Here is an 18,559-nt window from a genome sequence, read left to right as displayed (position 1 = left end):
CTACTGAATGCTGGTGAACAACAGGTGTCACAGTGTTAAGAAAGGGCCCCACGATATATGTCACCAGAGAGTGAGTGTGCGTCTCTGAGAGCCTCCAGTGTGACAGACAAACTTCACTCAGATTGCGTGACCTGCAGTCCCTCAACTGCCAGCCAAAGGAAGAGTGTGGACTGGTTCAGTGGTTCCAGTGTTTCCTCAGACATTCCACACATTGTACTATTTCAGGTAAAATAGCTCCATATCCTTAATTTTCAAAACCTTTTTATTGATTCCTTGTGGATTTCACATCATGCATCCCCATCTCACTAATCTCCCTGTCCCCTCGCTTCAGCCCTTTGCCCTTGCAGCCTCCCCTCAAAACAAGGTTCAAAAGTAAAATAAACAAACAAAAACTGAAGCTAATCAGCCTTCATTGTCCGCCATGCTCAGACAGTCCAGTTTCAACCCATGCTTATTCAGTCCCAGACCAGCTGGCCTTGGTGGGCTCCCAATAAATCAGTTCCACTGTCACAGTGGGTGGGTGCATCCCTCGTGGTCCTGGTTTCCTTGCTCATGTTCTCCCTCCTTCTGCTCCTCATTTGGACCTTAAGAGCTCAGACTGTTGCTCCAAATTGAGTCTCTGTCTCTACCTCGATCCATCGCCAGATGAAGGTTCTAAGGTGATATGCAAGATATTCATCAGTATAGGATAGGGTCATTTCAGGTTCCCTCTCCTCAGTTGCCCAAGGTACCAGCTGGGGACATCTCCCTGGACACCTGCTAACCCCTCTAGAGTCAAGTTTCTTGCCAACCCTAGGATGGCTCTCTTAGTTAGGATATATACTTCGCTGCTCCCGTATCCTCCCTTCCTATATCCCAACCATCCCAATCCCCCGAGCTCCTCCCATCCTCCCCTTCTCATGTTTCTCATCCCATTTCCCCTTTGCCCCTTGCCACCTCACCCGCAAGTTTCCAGTTTTTGCCCTGCAATGAAGGCTGATGAGAAGCCAAGGACAATGGCACTAGGTTTCGATCCTAATACATGAACTGGCTTTGTGGGTGCTTAGCCTGTTTAGACGCTCACCTTCCTGGACATAGATAGAAGACCTTCGTCTTCCCGCAGGGCAGAGAATTTGGACTGCTCTTCAGTATCGAGAGGGAGGGGGAATGGTGTGGGGGGGAGGAGAAGAGGAGTGGGGATGGGGGAGGGGAGTGAGGAAAGGGGGCAATATTTGGGAGGAGGGGAGGGAAATGGGAAACGGGGAGCAGGTGGAAATTTTAATTAAAAAAGAATAAAAATAATAAAAAAAACAAAAAAAAAAACAAAAACTGAATCTAAAACAAAGCAAAACAACAAAAAAAAATGAACCAATGAAAAAAGTTGCAGAAGCCAGAGGCCTCTAGCCGGGCCAAGACTCATGACAATGAACACTTACAAGTAAAGATGTGTGGACTAACGGGTCCACTGTGTGACTCACTGGCCACACCACAGCTTTCGTGCCACACCCACATTATGCCCACACCTTTCACCCTCATGTCTCAGGATTTTCCTGGAGTTCAGACAAGCACACCTCAACTCTGACCTTCCTGTTTTACATTACTTTCATTTTGCATCAATGGGAAAATCTAGAAATCATTCCTGACTCTCTTTATCAACAACATCCATCATCAAGCAACCTTTATCCTGTGAAGAGAGTACAATTGCTACGTCATTCTTCAGATGTGGAAAATAAGACACTGGTTGGGTGTAGGTACCCCAAGTTCCAGAACCAGTGTCTATAGGGCGTTCTCCAGCATGGTGCAGTGGGCAGAACAGAGCCTGCGGCTGCTTCCCAAGAGCCCAAGACAACATGAAGAAAAGATTCCATGCTTCCGGTGGCTGGAGAACTGACTCAGCCATCAAGAGCATGTCTTGCAAAGGACCCAGGTTCAGTTCTCAGCAACAGCATAACAACTCACATCTGCAACTCCATTTCCAAGGGATCTACTCCTCTTCTGGCCTCCACAGGCCCTGCATGCACATGGTCCACATACAAACGTGCAGGTAAAACTCTGGTATAAATACATTTCTTTAAAATGAAAGATCCCATGATTGCAAAGGCCATGTTTACAAGCTGTAACTGTTATGTGATAATTTGACATCTTTTTCAGTATTGAGACAGCTGCAGGAACATGACTTTATGTTTGCTGGCATATGTTCATTGTGTATAATTTTGGGTTTCTTAATGATACTTCCTTTCAAATATATCATGTACTTAAGTGGTGTTCACCCTCCTCCCACTCCCTCGCCATGTCTCTCCTCCCTTTATCCACAACTTCTGAGTCTCCTTCCTTTCTCTGGGGTCTCACAGCACATTTCAACCTGTCCTCCACTTACAGCAAATCTCCTGCCTCGAGCTCAAAGTGCCCGATTACAGGTGTATATCTTGATTCTAGATGCAGGTGAGATAGCCATCTTAAAATTACCTGGAGCCACTTCACAGGGGCTTGCATATGCTCCCACACGTACATTAAAATCCACATTTTGCTTTTAGTTAACACTTGAAACATAAATTATGCAGAGAACAGAATTTGTTTTATGGATGAGAAAGGCTAAGATGTCCGTGTTAAACGACTCAGCCCGGGGGATCTAGCTTTAGAATCAAGTGTGGAAACTGCTGATGGTGAGTGCCTAATAATTAATTAGCTGCAGGAACTGGACATATGGCAGAGGTTAGAACTGTTGCAAAGGCCGTGAGTCTGAAGCCAGACTCCCAGGAACACAATTAATATGGTATTGCGTATCTATTTTAGTCAAGAAACTGTGGCAGAGAGGCGGGGAAACACACGTGCTTCAGACTTTAACCGAATAGCTTTGAAACTGTTTTCAGACAGTGTTTGTGTTGGGGGTACGGTTAAGGTCCTTGAGACTCTAGAAGTGAATATAAAGGCTTTTCTGGAGAGGAAGGAAACTATTCTTGGAAATGTTGCTTCTCTGGAGAGTGAAATAAATCAACAAATGGCCATGTCAAAGCGTGTGACTAATCACCTTTCAAATGACTTGTTTTGGTTTTGCTTGGCTTTTTCCAGAAAGCTAACAAAGAGAGGCGCCACGTTGGCAAGGGTGAGGGTAGTCTTCAGAAGCCAGTGCTTAGCTGCTTTGGCTGGTGGCATTCTGCCTTCTTGGTTCTTCAGCTGCTCTTTGATGGAGCCTTGGCGGGACCATCCGTGGGGACACAGCAGGACTCACTCTCCTCTGAGGTGTCACCTGGTGACGTTCACTGAAGACAAGGAGAAGAGAGCTACATACAATGGCATAAAACTCACTCACTGAAAGAGGGTGATAGGCTGTCACCTCAATACTTAGAAGGCTGATGGAGGAGAGTTACAGGAAGATGCCTGCTCAGCTGGGCTACATGGTGAATTTGAAGCCAGCCTTAGCTACAGGTTGGAACTGCTGAGAAACCAACTAACCAACCAACCAGAGAATGTAGTTGGGACTTTTGGTCAGGACCCCCGTTTCCCCAGTAATGACACAAACACTTATTATTAATTTAAAAGCTTGACTGTACCTTAGATTTGTTACTAACTCTTAGAATCCAGTCCATTTCTATCAATCTATATATTGCCATGTGGCTTGTGGCTTTACCTGTCCTCTGGCATGTCTTTCTCCCTCTACCTCTCCTGAGAACCCCTCTCAACTCTGCCCTTCTTCTTCCAAGCCTTCTCTCTGCCCCCAAATCCTGCATGGCTATTGACTGTTCAGCTTTTCATTAAACTAATCTGAGTGACAAATATCCATAGTGCAGAAAAAGATTATTCCACAACATTTTCCACTTTTGTCTAAGTAAAAATGAAAGGTTTTAACTTCTAATAAAATAAAACTGCAAACAATAAGAACAACCAGGTAATAATTACATTCACAATGTCTAGTTATTTTTTATTTTACTTTACTTTATTTTATTTTTTATTTGTCACATTTGAAGAAAATATTCCATCATTTATTCTATCTTGATGAGTACAAAGCTCTGTAACTAATTTGCCTTCTTTCATAACTACGGAAAGCTATAGCTATGACTATCTAGTCTTCAACTCTATCAAAGGCCTGAGAAGGATAAAGTATTCCTTAAGTAAACAGGAAGTACAGAGCAAACAACTTCCAAAACCATAAGAAACAACAGAAACAGCTGACTGCCTAGAGTCACCCAAGGTTCCTCTGTAACACTGGGGTATCCATCTTTGGCCTATATGCCTAGAATATCTGATAGACTTTTCTGTGAAGCAGTGATGGAGGAGTTACTTTCATTTAATAAAGAAACTGCCTTGGCCCATTTATAGGCCAGCCCTTAGGTGGATGGAGTAAACAGAACAGAATGCTGGGAGAAAGAAGCCGAGTCAGGAGTTGCCATGATTCTCCCACTCCAGACAGACGCAGGTTAAGATCTTTCCTGGTAAGCCAGCTCGTGGTACTACACAGAATATTAGAAATGGGTTAGATCAATATGTAAGAGCTAGCCAATAAGAGGCTGGAACTAATGGGCTAGGCAGTGTTCAAAAGAATACAGTTTCTGTGTAATTATTTCGGGGCATAAGCTAGCCATGCGGGCGGCCGGGTGCCGGGGACGCAGCCCTGCTGCTCACACTTCAACAAAGCAGGAATTTTTGAAAGAATGCCCTACCCTCTCTTGGCAAAGTTTGGCAGTCACTTTTCTTTGTGTTTTGCTGATGCGGTTTGGACAGCACACTGGTAGCTGTCAAGGCAAGGGCAGTTTCTTGTTCAAGTGGCTAGCTTTTGTCATAGGGAAATTAAACTCCATATGGAGATTTTTTTATATCCATCATCCTTTTTTTGAAGTAGGTTGGTGCTGTCATGAGCAGACATGTCTCACTGTAAATAAAAGTCTTGTTATTAAAACATTTATATATCATGTTTTGTAGGTATTAGTAAATATATCTCTGTATGGCTTTGAAAACATACCTAACATGACTATAAGTTTGATAGTTGTAGAAGACTAATATTAACCTAAATTTATTATTCTAAGTAGCTTTCAAAGACTAAAACTTTACACATCCTATTTTAAAGAACTGTGGGTACTATAGTTTAAACAAGAATAGAAGCATACATATAGTAAAGCAAAAATAACCTTAAGTTTGTATCGATTTGCAAAACCCTATCCCAGTGTAAAATATTTGGGACTAACTGTTAAAAGTAGACTCAACAGTCCATCTTTTTATCTCATCATTTTATACTATATCCCCTCTTCTACTTCAGAAAGAGATCCTTGAATCTAATTCCTTTGTTTACCTCTTTTCCTGACCAGGACCAAAAACAACTTGTAACTGTCCCTCCCCCCCCCCCACTAACCCATCATATGAGCCAAAAACATCCACCCCACCACTTGGGAATATGGGCCTCATGCCCTTTCAGACTACTTCCTGTTGTTTAGGGGTTCTGGTATCTTTAGGAGACCTTGGGAAATTTGGAATAATTTTCAAGTCCTGGGAGGGTTAGATGTATTATTTGTTGTCCAGGCTCTGTATAATGGAAACATGCAAGGCTTATCTGAAGTCCTGGCTGGAGTAGTCTGTGAGGCAGGGCCATCTCAGCCAGCAGCCTTGATGCTGTGCTGGATGTAGAACTTTGAGAGAACTGCAACAGAGGCACTTTGAAGGCTGGATCACCTGGGCCTCCCATTGTTGTTGGTGTTTGGTCCCCTTACTCTGGAAACACATAAACTTCAAAGGTAACATTCTTATCTGCATTAACCAAGTATGGAATGTACAGAATGCACAAGTCAGTTAAAAATGATTTTGCTGTTGTTTGTTGTATGTTTGAGCAGGTCAAAGTTCAAGCATAAAAAAAATTTTAAAAAAGCTTTTATAAGTTCATTTGGACTGTATAATCAAACTGTAATATACATTTCTATTCATGCCATATGAAAAGATAGCATGTAATAATAAGTCATGAGGACTCTGTAGCCAACAACATTTATCATGTCTCATCTCTTCTCAGAGCTGTTCCTATGTCAAGAATTCAGATTACATGTGGTATCTTCTGTAGTCATTTGTGTCTTCTTCCACCAAGTCTGATACCTAGGAGGTCTCCCCAGGTCAAATCTGATCTTTATGATTCTGGAAGGAATCCACAGCCTTTCATTTCCTGTGGAAACAAAAGTATATCCTCTCCCCCAATTCAACACAGGGTCTGATCTCCTTTTGAAGTCAAGACATTTTTTAAATATATAGATTAGTTTAATTTAGTAGGTTTTAATAATCCAATGTCGCTCAGCAGCTATTGTTGGCTTACCAGCAACCAAAAAATTTAAAGACAATAAAATAACATAGAAAATCCACACTCCCTGTGTGTTTTTATTCTTTATGTGGTTTATTTTTAGAACTTTACTCTTTCTTTAAAGACTTTCCTGTATTATTTTTAAACTACCTATTTATTTATTATTATGACTGTCTATAACCTTTTTCTTTTCTTTCTTGAACCTACACACATTTTTTTAACACACTGGAACCTGTTTAGAGTTTCCTTTTCTCTTCTGAACCTGTTTTACTGCAGATCTGTAATCTTTTCTGTCTCTATTGGCAAAATCATGAGCCTTTGAGCAGTTTATCTCCTGGTGTGCTGTCAGCTCAAGCCTGCAGACAGCAGTCAGGAGGTGCATCTCTTTACCGCTACCCCACAAGAGAGACTATGGGACTAGGAAACTCCATTTTTGTCTCAGGTTTTATGTGGAAATGTGTGCTCAGACATTGGGTTCCATTTGTAGGTGAATTTTTCTGTCCCTCCTGCTAGTACCCAAATAACCAGATGGAGATTTATTAATTATGAAAGCTTGACTGGTAGCTTAGGCTTGTTTTTAACTAACTCCTAACTTAAATAAACCCATTCCTAATAATGTATGTGCTACCATGTGGCTTTATTATCTTTACTTGGTACCGTTCATGCTATTAGTCCTGGTGTCTCCTTCTTCCCAGCATTTTCTATGTACCCAAATTCTAACTATTGGCCACTCACCATTTTATTAAACCAGTCTGAGTGAAACATATTCACAGTGTACAAAAGTTATTCCACAACAAAAGAACAAAAATCAAAACAAGCAAAACACAAAAAACCCTCCAAAACTAGCCAAATAAAAGGCTCCTGAAATATACATGAACCCATGTCACTTAATGATAAATTTGTTTAAACATTCCCCAGATCTAATCCTTTTCTATTTGCCAATGTTACACCTCTGTCATATAATCTACCTTTTGTTTTACACTACCCTCTGCCCCATCTTAACTTTTTAACATGACCTATAACTTTATTACATATAAATCTATCCATGGATTGATGTTAAATTATACTAAATTGTTGAGACACATGGATACAATCATAACAGTACAAAACAATATTAAATATGCATTCCTTTCCAAATACCAAGATTTCTATTCCTTTCAATGCTCCAAATTGAGTGATATTTTTTCTTTTGCAGTATAGTTACCTAACACCAACTTGGATTTGTTTGTTAGTTTTGGAGACAGGGTCTTGTTGTGTAGACTAACCTGACTACAAATTTGCAGGCTTGTCCTGCCTCAGCTTCTTGAATGCTGGGATCAGAAGTGTGAGCCACTGTGATTGTACAGTTCAGTATTCAGGGAGGAACAGAACTGTTGTTCCTGGTTGGTTTAACTACAGCCAGCATCATTTACCGTGGTATCCTACTCCAGGTGACCTCCTGGAAAATGTTCTTCATGGAATTTTTAGTCTTACCCAAAGGAAATTGTGCAAATCCTTCTTTAAGTCCCATCCCCTTTGTTTGTGGTTGAAATGAAGAGAGGAACTGGCCTAAGTTTCCTTGAGAAAAAAAAAATATTGGGGGAATACTTTTCATCCAAAGTCTGAAATCTAATTAAGGATGAATGTATGATTCATAGAATCTTAATTTTGGGAATGAGTTCAGAGACTATAAAGCCCAAGTTCACATGATTTTGTTCCTCTCCGCCCCCCCAAAAACCCCTCAAAATCTATTTGTCTTATCTTTATCTATAAACTACCGATTCATTTCACACATTTCTGACTCCAGGCATGTGCGCGCGCGCGCGCACACACACACACACACACACACACACAGAGTCAAGGTAAACTTACTAAGATATAAACCTGACCACAATATTTTCTGGATTTGAAATCTCCAGGGTGTTATCATTTCTTGTTCAATGAAGCTTACATAAACACCATGGGCTTCCCTGCTCTCTCCAGAAGCCCCGACCACTCTCCCCCCATGTCTACTCCTTTCTAGCTTGTCTTAAGACAAACCAGATGCTTCCTAGGTGTCCTTAGAGACATCGTTGCTCTCGTCACACATCTCCCAAACTAGAACCCCTATCTGTATATCCTTCTTTTCCACACCAACTGCTTCTGCGTTTGAACCAAATTTTACGTGACTCCATGAAGCCTTTCTTAGAGTTTAGTGACTGGGCTTCAGTACCATGTGCCAAGCAAGCACTGGTTTATTGTGGACTGAGATTACCTCTCTGTGGAAATCATCATTACCACACTAATCTCCCTGGGCAGAGGAGGCCTTCCTGTATTCACCCACTTACTCATCTGCTAAGCGTGATGGGATTGCTGAGGTAGTATTGGAGAATGTAGCAAACAGGGCTCTGCTGTCATATACATTATAGTGTGGTCAGAGAGACCGAGATGAGAAAAGCACACAAGAGAGAATACAATAACCAGCTGGGACCTGTGCCCTTTTCCTGCATGTGGGTGTCTTTGTATGTGCTTACGGGTGGGTGTGCATGTGTGTTTGTGTCACGTAGAAGTCAGTAGCCAACTTCAGGTGCTGTTACCCAGGAGCCCCCACTCTGATTTTTGAGACAAGGCTTCTCACCAGCCTGGGACTTACTGAGTAGGTTAGGCTGAGTGCCAGCAAACCCCAGGGATCAGCCTGTTTGCCCCACCCCAAGTGCTGGGGTTATGAGCTTATGCTACCATGACCACTTGCCTTGTGTAGATTTTGGGGGCTCAAATTCTGATCCTTGTGCCTACAGGACCAGTACCTCATGACAGTCTGGGGATCTTCTACCTAGTGTTAGCCATCCTTTTATAGAAAACAAACCTAAAGGAACCCAGCTTTGATGGCGATGTTGAGGGCGCCTTTTCTGGGACGTGATTGTTAAGACAGAATCTGTAGAATGGACAGAGGGAAATCCAGAAAGCAGTGAGAAGAACTCAAGTGAAGAATCAAAGAAAGAGTGAGCTTGTCAACGGAATAGAGTAAGTGGGTCAGCATAGTTGACACAGGGAGAAAACGGAGCAGAACTGAGCCTGGGAAAGTTTGTTTTCTGTGAGATGTGCCTTTGTAAGCCACACAAGGGTTAACCATGGTGATGGAAAATTCTAGGCACAGAGGGCACATTAGCCTAGGAGAAACAAAAGGCTTGGCCCCTTGAGGATCTGGAACGAGAGGTGATTTGGGCTAATGCTAGGATGGAGGGCCCAGAGCAGGGAAGAGTGTGTCATGCTTCCTACTAGAGAAGAATTATCGGCTGCTCTTCCCCACCCCCCGGGGCAAACTGACTTTATTTGTCATCAAGAGCTACAGTTTCAACTATTTGAAAAGTGATGTGATCGCTCCCTCATGGCTGAGAAAAGCATGGCCTCTGCCCTCAGAGGAGTAATGCTCTAATTAAAGACTAGGTCACAAGGGCTATATAACAAGTACTGAATGATTGCCTTGTTAGATGCTGCCACTCAGAACACCTCAGACCTGACCTACCAAAAAACCCTGTCCTCCCCATTTGCACCATCCCTCCTTCGTCTCTGACAATCCAGCCCTTCCCCTTTTGCTAACTGGGTCCCACAGCTCCCTCTGTCCAATCTGATAACCTTCCACCTCCACTCATTGGCGGGTTTTGTTTATTGGACCTTAGGACAGTAAGAGACCTTGTCTCAGGGAATGTCACCTCCCTTCATCATTGTCCCCAAATCATGGCTCGAGATGTGATTGGCTCTCCTTGTCTTCTGCCATAGGCTCCTCTTGGGAGCTATGTGCTTCTGTCCTCTACCAGTAAGTGTGGGAGAAAAACCTGCCCTCCCTAAATTCTTCCTCAAGGTAATGAACTGCATGAATTTTTTTTGCTGGTTTCCTCTGCTAAGTCCTGGCTATCGTTCAGCAATGCAGCAGTGTTTCCTATAAAGATTAAGGCTGCTGGTGGTCTTCCCTGCCTATTCAACCCCGTCTCCCCCGAGGCCCCCTGACACAAATGCCCAGTCATCCGCTCTCTCGCACCCCCTTTCCTCTCTGAGCTCATGTCCTTTAACAGTTCTGTGTATGTCATATTTCTCACATCAGAAACCACCTCTGATTTCACACCAGTATTGCAGTTCCTCTAAAGCAGAGATGGTCTCAGCTTGAGCCCAAAGCTCCCGGTTAGTTGGGCCAATGGCACAACCACTCCACTGATAAGGCTGTAAGAGATCGATATGTATGAGCTGAGCATGAGTGACTTCCTGCTGAGGAGAAGGAAGTGAGGGAGTGCATAGATGTTTGAGTAAGAGCAGAATATTCCAAGAATTGGGTACTGCAATACACAGTTTCCTGCAGGAGCCATACGTGGGTCATGAGAACCAAAACCAAGGACAGATTATGAGTTCAAGGCTATGAGCACTTTTATTTTCATGGCCCTTTCTTGCACACATAGACACAAATGAGAGGACAGGAACAGGAGAATGGGTTTAAAATTATATATTTGACTGCATTAGCAAGTGTAATAGTTACTTTTCATGTTGACATGACCAAATATATTCAGCAAAAGCAACTTAAAGAAGTGGAAGAGTTTGTTGGATAGCATAGTCCTTAATGGCAAGGATTGCACAGCAGTAGGAATATGAAGCAACTGGTCTACCAAACCCACAGTTAAGGAGCAAAGAGAGATGAATACAGTTGTACAGCTGCTTTGCTCTGTCTTTATTTACTTGGGATCCTAGTCCTTGGAATGGTTTACATTCAGCATAGATCTTTCCTCCTAACTAAACATTTCTGGAAAGGACTTTATGGGAACACACACAGTGGTGTGTTTCCATGGTGATTTTCCTATAAATTGGCAATGAATATTACCCACTAAAGCATGTAGGCTAATATGTCAATATCCAATCTAAAGCATTTCTTCAACCTAAGAGTTTACCTTTCATTATTCTAATTTTAAAAAGGAACTAAAGGGTTTTTGGGTGCTCTAGAGGATTTCCACAGGGCCTGAATTTCCATGCCTTCTCTGTGTGTCAGCTCCGACAGGGTGTGGCACGCTGATTGGGTGCTCAGAGTGCCCTGCAGCTCTGGGACACCTGAGCAGAGGGATGCTTCAGGCAGTCGGAAGATTCCAGTGAGAAGAAGCAGGTGTTCTAAATACCCAGGAGACACTAGAGATGCCAAAGGGAGTCAGGCGTCCCAAGAGGCAAAAGTATGTTCTGGAAGGCAGAGGAGAGAGTCTCTTATGAGCCCTGGAAATAGAAAAAGGTGACATGTGTAATCACCAAGGCCTCAGCAGGAAGCAGAGAGAACAGTCAAATAGGAGAAGGCATTGAAGAGTCTCTCTAACAGTGGAATATGGAAGCAGAAGTCAGAGGTAGTGGATCCTGTAGACTGGGTCTTTAGGGATAAGTCCCGCCCCTTAGGGGGCGTGTTCCCCTCGGGCTAATGTTTACCTAAAAATCTAGCGAGCGTGCTCTCAGCGCTTGCTTCTGCTTTCCTGGTCTCCGCGGGAACGGTGGTTCTGTAAGTCTATTTCCCCATTAAGGCTGTATATATTTTTACAATCTGTCTGCATTCGTTTACGCCGTTACATGGGTCAAGGAAAGTCAATCTTGAAGGCAGAGAGTAGGGTGATGAGGATGGAGATAGGTGTAGGGGCAGTGGGAGTCTAGTGATGGAATGCTAGTGTGATTGTTTTTGTCCTCAGAGAACAATACTGTCTGTGGTAGCTAAAATTCAAGGTGTCCATTGATGCCAGGCAGTCCTATTCCAAACATCCTTTACACTACCAAGCATATGATCAGGTTTGTGTTTCACAAATGCTCAACTAACACTCATTAAACTACTAAATGAATGAATGAATGAATGTGTGAATAAATTATTGGGTAAAAATACAAACCTCTGAGGCTGCCCCGACTAAGTTCAGGAGGCTGATAGCCAAGGATGAATGTAAAGGGTGCCTGTTTCCCCAAAACAAGATTCAATCCCAGTGGTTAGTGTACACCTCCCAGGAAGCAAAAGGCTCATGAGGAATCTCCAAAGCATCCAACCATGCAGAGATCTGATAGGCTTTTCAGATAGTACACCTGCAGTGGCAGGACCCTCAAGGAGTTGTGGGTGGCTAACTAATACTACCAGCCAGATGTTGAGAACCCATGGTATTTGTAGTTAATGTGGAGTCCATTGTAGGTGTGTGACGGTTGCTAATTTCCCTAAATTTCATGCCTACCTACTCATTCAGGCAAAAAAACATTTATTAAAAGTTATGGTTTTTGTCTATGTTTTGCAGATTTCATGGTTGGTTGCACACAAACACACACACACACATCACGCACCAAGCCATGTCCTTCCTATTTGCTCTATGATTGACTCTGTTTGTCTAGTATGTTGGCATATCTCCATTTTATAATACCACTCAAATTACCATATCCTTCCATATCAGACATAGAGTGTGGCTGTTTCTTTGGTATGTGAGATGTTCACATTGTTTCTTAAAATATGCTTGGCAAGTAATATTGTTTCTCACATTTCTCCTTTTTTTATACGGTTTCAGTTTTTCTTATTTGTACATACTGTTGCTTTAGATAGAATCTATGGTTTTTAAACATTAAAAACATCCTCCATTTAAACAATACTGGTATGGCTGGTACTTATTGAAACTCTGCGGAACATTGCCCACATCTGTTAATGTATTATTCAGCTCTTTGTAACTATAACAAATACTTGTGCTAAATGAACTTAATAGCTATGGTCACTTGACTGAGAGTTGGGGCCTGTGGGCCATATGTAAGAGCATCACTGATTTTAAACTCAAGAAAGGGGACAGGCATCATGTCAGGATCTAACAAAGACATCTGTTCATGGTCCCAGGTGAGAAAAAAGAAGGTTCTGGGGTCCCACTATCCCCCTAAATTGAATTTTCCCAATAACCTGAAGATCTCCCACTAGGCACCGCTTGGTAAAGGCTCCAGCTTCTCAATAGTGCCAAGAATCAGGTATCCAAACATACAACATATGTGCCTTGGGAAAGATGTATCAAAACTATAAAACATGGGTCAGACACTTGGGGCCCACCATCACATTCCACCAGTGTTCTTTGCATGGTAAATGTAATCCTGTCTCTTATCAGTGAGTATGAAATTTCCCAATGGGATGTCTAAGAAACAGATCTGCTTACATACTCAAGATAAACAATGCATCTGCAATCATGCCACCCATTCAGGACGGAATTTTTGTATACAGTGGAGAATGTAGCATTGATCCATGCTTCCCTTTTTCCTAAAGGTTGCTGGTGGATGGAATGCCAACGCTCTCTAGGAAGTAAAGCCACGTGGACCTGGGGAAGATTTGGGGCTAATAGTGAGTTTTGTTAAAACAGTCACTTCCTTTGCTTTTCAGACTGGAAAGTCCAGGTGTCACCGCATGCTTTCTTTTTACATGCCTAAGTTCGTCCCTGAGACACCAATGCGGCCTCATCGCAGTGCTGATTTCAGAGTCCGTCTCCCCAACAACTGGGTTTGTTTGCTACCTGACTTTATGAGAATCCCCAGGAATAGTGCTACCAGGCATCTGTAGGAAGTCACTGATGTCTGCATCCCTGCTCAGTTTTAACCCTTTTTCGACCAATAGGAAAGAAAAGCACACTATTCTGTGTTGCTGAATCTGCAGTGTGATTACTGTATTCCTTTACTTCTGTGACGTCGGTTAATAAGAATCAGGGCACATTTCCCTTTAAGATAAATCGTATGTTGTTTAGGGGGGCCATTTTCCCCCAGATGGAACTGACTGTAGACTGCTAATTTCACCAAAGGTGTTTGCTATCTGTGGTTCTCCCATTCTAACCTACATGTGGCTTCCCCTGGCACTAATCATGTGTGCCATGTATCTATATTTATAATTTTAACAGATCCTTCATAAATATGGAATCAGGCTATTATTTTGATAATGTGCCACTTTTCTATAAATACAGAGATAGGGTAATTACCAGTAGAACTATTTGATAAAATTCAAAAATAGATAAATAATGAATAAGTCTTCCATTCAGTCATTAAAATTCAGAAAACAAAACAAAATATATTTAGCCATTATCCTTGTGATGAATTTGGCTCTCTGCCTTTAAACCACTACCCGTTTCAGCTGGCATACAGGGGAACTTTATGAATACTGCCCAGTGTGATGAGCTGAACTGGGGACACTCGTCAATAACAGCCCATTAGCATCATCCAAAGGAAGAACAAAATTAAGCATGGAAAAAACCCTAAACCATATAAAAATGGACATGTGAAGTGCAGAGAGTCCAGGAACTCACAAACACTGCTCAGCGTGATCTGTAACCCACGGTGCGCTCTCTTAGGAGACATGACTGCTCAAAAGTTCCTGTCAGTTGGTGTGGATCCTCATGGAAGTGTCATGGGCTTAGAACCTGAGGTTTCACTTGGTTATAGCTTTATTTCTGTTGTGTCATGGGGTCACTACACAGAATCGTGAGTCACTATACAGAACTGTGAGGCAGTGGACAGAGCCATGAGCCACTAGACAGAACTGTGACTCTCAGGTCATGTTAGTAAGAGATTCAGCTGTTGAGTTCACATCCTACTGTGCTATCCCTGAGCTAGTAGTATAGAGAGCATGTTTAGTTCATTCTATTATCATTCATTGTATCCTGATTGCACCACAGACCTTCAATTATTTGATGCATTTGTCAACGAGTATTTATCAGGTATCGGTGTACGATGGGCCATTTCTATAATACTGTGACATATGTATTGCTTCTTTAAGTTGTCAAGTTTCTACAGGTGCAGCTGCAGTATCAGGGAATGAATGCATATCACACAGTCACCACCTTCACCGTCCTTTGTTTTTGTTCTAAAGCATTTGCTTCAGATACAATATACGACTCCATCCTTGTGGCGCTCAATCATCAATTACTATTTTAAAAAGTACACTCTGAAAGAAATTCTAACGTGTAATGTCTATCTCAGGATGCTAAAGTTGACTACAGCTTGTTCTCTGACTAGAGGCAAGTGGGGGCTAGCAGCTTAATAACCCCTGGGAATGTCCTCACTTTCTGTAACAGCCTGGCATTCTTTTGGGGTAGGCTGCCCTGAAATGAACCAGACTGGGATTAGGACATCGGCTGTGGTGAGGGGCATTAATAGTTTACAGCTGCTTATCTTATCACCCCTTTTCTTTAATAGAGCAAAGGATTAAACCAAGTTCTGTGGAAAAGATAGAGATGGCCAGGTTTCTAAACTGGAAGCATAGTGATCTCGAGAGATGTCAGCATTCTCTCACACACTGCAGCTGGAAGACAAGCTGAGACACTTCCTGTCCACTAATGGAAACAGAGCAGCTGCAGTACCGGTTCTTCAACCCCAACCTAGCCCAAAGGCTAGTATTCCTTAACCAATCATTTTCTTTTTTATTTCAGTTACTTTATTGACTCTGAAATGACTTTTTAAGTGAAAAACATTTTTTATGGTTTTTTTTTCACACACTATATTTTGGTCATGCTTCCCCCTCCTCCACCTCCTCCCAGTTCTTCTCCATCTCTCACCTACGCAACTTTTTGCTTTATGCTCTCTCTCTCCCTTCTCTCTCTTTTGCAAAACTGCCCCCTGAAAATTAGACAAACAACAAACCCAGTAAGACAAAAATGCTATAATGAAACAAAAAACCCATCTCAAACATTGAGTCTGTCCTGTGGTTTTGTGTTGGCTGTCTACTCCTGCGCACGGGGCCTTGCTCTGGAGTGTGGTTGATCCACCCAGTGCCACAACTCAGGAGAAAAATAGATTTCCCTTTGCCAGCAGGTATCAGTTGCAAACAGCTTCTCAGTTAGGAGTGGGATCCCGTGTCTACTTCCCTGTCTCAGTCCTGGTACCTCATCTGGATTTATTTATTTCATATGGATGGATGTTTGCCTGCATGTACTTAAGTGCATTGCTTGCATATCTGGTGGCCGCGGAGACCAGAACGGGTTGAATATCCTGCAGCTAGAGTTACAGGTGATTGTGAGCCCCCAAATGGATGCTGGGAAATGGACCTGGGTCCTCTGAAAGGGAAGCAAGTACCCTTAGTTTCCAAACCATCTCTTTGGCCCCACGACTTATTTCTTGTATTTTATTGAATGGACCTTTAACACCCAGAAGTGTTGCTTAGTTTTTTACTTATTTAATATTAAAAGGGAACTAACCATGTTTATGTAGAGGTTTTTATTTTCTGAAATAACTTCCTTTATAGAAGACAAATATTGCTTTAAAGAAGGATTGATATAATTTTATTGACTTTAAAAGGTTAGTAAATATTTCAAAGGAATTTAAAAGTTTAGGTTTTGTTCATTTGCCTAGAATTCAAGCTCAAGTGGAGAAGAGAAGATAAATAGAAGATTAACTTACTCAAAGTACTTCAAAAACATAGAAAATGATTCATTTTATAAATCTAATATTAAATGAATCAGTAATAAAGTATTTCCATTCAACAAAAAATAACCTGGCCAAATAATAATTTTATAAAGATTTCTACTGGAGAGTCAAGGAACAAACCATCACATCCTTTACTGCAACTGTATATGTATATCAAAACAGAAAGTAATTCTCTCATTTAAGAAGTCCCAAATAAACTTTAACAAAGGCATTGTGAGAAAGAACAGTTGTATGCCAAGTTATAGAAAAAGTGGGAAATAAATACTAAAAAGTTTAGCAACAGGATGGAGAGGTGGTTCAGTGGTTAAGAGCACTTGCTGCTCTTGTAGAAGACTAGAATTTTGTTTCCAGCACTCACATGGCAGCTCACAACCATCTGTAACCCCCAACCCCAGGGGATCTGATGCCCTCTTCTGGCCTCTGTGAGATTTTGCATGCACATGATATATATAAATTCACATACACATAAAACGATAAAAAATAAATCTTTACAAAATGAAATGTTTAGAAAATCAAATATAGCAATATATTAAAAATATATCCAACCAAAATTCATGTGCTCATAACTTGATAAGGATTTAATATGACAAACACCAGATTAAAAGAGTAAAAAGATTATCCCACTATAAACAGAAAACATTAGATAAAACTTAAAAATTTTAATGTCTTACTATTTTAATCTTAGCAAATTAAATATGAAGAGGAACACTTTAATCTGAAATATAATATCTGAAACTGGCATACTAATCCTTGTATTTTTTTGGAAAAGATATGAGAGAATTACTTTCTTTTTTGATATTGATATTGGAAAGGATAAAATTATTTCCTTCAGACTTAAGGACATGATTTTTTTTTCCCCTCCATTCAACTAGTGTTGAATTAAAGATTCAAAGAATTCTAAGACAAGAAAAATAAGCAAATATGTTTGGTACAGAAGAGAGATAAATGACTCTTATGTATAGATCATATGATTGTATGCACAGAAACTAGAAACAATCAAAAGTTACGTCATGGGCTGGAGAGATGACTCACCAGTGAAGAGTAATGTTGTTTGGATCTCACAGTCCATGCAGGGTGGCTCAGCGCAGCCTTGAAATCCAGCTCCAGGGCTCTGACTCAGTCTTCTGGCCTCTGTGAGCACTGAACATTCCCTTAGACACACACACATACACATATTCAAAAATAAAAAGAAAAACGCTTTAAAAAGATAGGTAATATAAAGCAAGAGTTTAATATTTTGTTCAAATTTAATATCCATTTCAAGACATAGCAACCAACTATTAGCAACTACAGTAATAAAAAAGCACCATTGATAGCACATTTAAAAGTAGACATTGTTCAGAGCCAATCTAGTATTAGCACTGTTTTGTAACAATTTCCCGAAGAGAAGATAGAATCTGAGACCTCCTCTGGCATCAGGGGTGGATCAATAGAATCTAGGAGAAGTGACACCTGTTTCTGGGAATGGATCTCAAAAGGTGGTCCTGTCTGCTCGCTGTGTCTCATGATGTTGGCTTCATGAACACCATCCAGCCATATGGGGAGATAACATGAAGAAAATGGCAAGCTGTCTCTGGGATGCTCAGGCTTCCCTCTCTGTATTGTCCCCGTGCTACTCAGGAAACACTCGGTTGGAAGAGTATTGAAGACTGGGAAACAGCCACCTACATAAGCTTGTCACTTCCCCAAACCTTGACCACAAGAACCACAGCAGATCATAAGATGACTTTTTTTGTTTTTAGGTCAGTTTGACATGTTATAGTAACAGTACATAATCAGGCAATTAATTTGCATGTCTCTTTTCAACAAATTACTGGACAGACACAATTTTGTAGATATTTCAGCCGTCACTTTCATGATACTCTGCAAGAATCACTCAGGTGAGGTCTCCTCATATACCAAAAAAAAAAAAAAAAAAATTACTGTTAA

This window comes from Chionomys nivalis, chromosome 1 (genome assembly GCF_950005125.1).
Source record: "Chionomys nivalis chromosome 1, mChiNiv1.1, whole genome shotgun sequence".
NCBI lineage: Eukaryota > Metazoa > Chordata > Mammalia > Rodentia > Cricetidae > Chionomys > Chionomys nivalis.
Note: the sequence above shows the minus strand (reverse complement) of the source record.